Genomic DNA, 2,358 nt, shown 5'->3' on the forward strand with positions numbered 1-2,358 from the left:
AGATGGCGCCCGCTGGTCACGTGACGTGGCCAGTTAATTTTCGCTGTTTTCTATTTAATGCCGTCTGTACATTCACGCCTGGAATTGAAGTAGCTTCTGTTCCACGGTTGGTTACCAACGCTCTCTCGGGGCCAGTTGTCAAAGGTCCCCGTAGGATATGCCGGCAAAACAGCCCTCCTCCCCTCGGTCCCGGATGAAATGGACTCGCCCAATGGCGAAGAATGTTCCTCCGTGGAGGGCCCTGACACTTCCGGAAGGTTGAGGAGCAATCTTACTGGCGGACGCGTCAATGGCGCTTCGGGGGGGAGGGGGGGGGGGGGGTACCAGCGCTGTGGGGCCAGCGCTGTGGGGCGTTTGATGACCTGGACAGAACATAGAGAAGAGCCGTTTGGGTCCACATAAACTGTGCTCGGAAGTACCAGCTGCTATATATTAACCAGTCCTAGTTCTTTCTATGCCGAATGGACCCCCGACTATGGCCTCTGAAGCCCTGAACATAACTATCAGGTGGTCCCTTTTGGCACGGACAAGCACTTGCTGACTCAGCTGCCAAAGCGGTTGCTGTCAGCTAGTCTTCTCTGGTACAAGTCGGCGACAGGGGAGGTTGTCTGTAGATTCCCTCGGGTCTTGGAATAGTCTTGAGGAAACTAGTGCTACGGTACGGCCGAGTGCCCTGATGAGTAAGGAAGGAGTAGAAGAACATATAGCCACGTTGAAGAAAGCGTGATTATTCCATTTTGATGGCGTTATGTAAAAGACAGCTTCAATTAAGGACGTTTCACTCTGACTCTGCAATGGCCTGCAATTTGTTGCCAAGTGGTTTATCTAGCTTCCAAGAGAACACTTCGGTAGGTGGCACGCAGACGTATGTTTTCATACCTAGGTACAAAATAAAATAGCGCGAAATAGACAAGAAGAGAGTAGACAGGACAGGCGCTAGTCCTTTTTTGCGCTATTTTCTTTTGTACTTAAATGTGCACCAATTAGCACCCGCCCTGTCTACTCTCTTGTCCTTGTATTTTTTGCGCTGTTTTATTTCACACCAAAATATGCAAAAACTAGCCCAGCAACGTGCGTTACTGGAGTAGCTTTTCTACGCTTGGAATATCTATCGCCTCGCCTAATCGACGGCCCTAGTTTGTCTGAGGGGACCCCCTAAAAAAAATCTTCCGCTGGAAAAAAAAAAAAGTAATATAATATATTGCGCGAAACCTTTGTTTTCTTGAGCGCACTGGCTGAAAAGTGGTTCCCCTATGGAGCTAACGTCACAGTGGCATCAGAGCACGAGCCGTTTCGTCGCCTCTCCTCCGCGCTGCTTAGCTCCTTGGCTCCTCCTCCCATCGACGTGAAGGAGAACGGGGAGGTTTGCCCGTTGAATATATATTCGTTATTGGCATTCGTTGCGGTATAACAGTATTGACGCGGTGACTGATGTTTTCTGGCGCTGCCTTTGGCTTTATATTCCTAACGAGCGTGTTGGTACGATGTACTAGATAACAGAAAGTATAAAACAGAGAGAGGACGAAACACAGACGAGTAAATGTACTCGTCTGTGTTTCGTCCTCTCTCTGTTTTATACTTTCTGTTATCTAGTACTTTGGCTTTACTTTCTGCATTCTTCATTAAATCTTTAAACTGCCACGTTGAATGTAGGGTTCCAGGACGTCTGTCGGGCACCACCCTTGCATCTCTGTCCACAAGCAGAAAAAAAAAAAAAAACAGCGAAAAAAGAGTGAAATAAATAGCGAAAAAAATTGATTTAGACACCCCTCTAATTTTAATTCCTGGGGAAACCCCTGACGGGGACAGAGGTCCTAGCGTCTTTCTGCGAGCACGTGTCGCAAGACGTCCGTCTTGACCAAGCCTTCAGACTCCTGTCTTTCATTCTGATCGAATGCTATTTTATACACCACAGAGGAAGTCTAAGCACATGCATGAGCACATTTAAGTGTGTGCTTAGCATAAATTATTGGACTCTTTAAGTATGAATGGGTAGTTCCTGTAGAGAGTAACTCTACACTGCAAGTGGGGACTAGGTAGTGGAGTAACTGGTTGCTTTACACCAGTGCAAGTACCAGGGACACCTGGATTCGAGTCTGTGCAACACTTTCAGGAACGAAAGATGGCACATCGCAGCTGCAGTCTTTGTTCCCATGTTTCCTTGAGCAGCAAGAGCACTCGGGGTTCAGGGCCCTATTACATTTAACGGTGACGCAAGGAATGAACAAATTTCGAACGGCACAGGCCGGCGTTCCGCGTTTTAACGGCTTCGACGAGTGTGGCAGAGACAAAGGCCACTAATCGACCCCCACGAATCATTCCAACCAGATTTCGGACGTCTCTTCCTCTCCCTCAGTT

The sequence above is a fragment of the Ixodes scapularis genome, unplaced genomic scaffold (genome assembly GCF_016920785.2).
Source record: "Ixodes scapularis isolate PalLabHiFi unplaced genomic scaffold, ASM1692078v2 PGA_scaffold9__187_contigs__length_104089568, whole genome shotgun sequence".
NCBI classification, from domain to species: Eukaryota; Metazoa; Arthropoda; class Arachnida; order Ixodida; family Ixodidae; genus Ixodes; species Ixodes scapularis.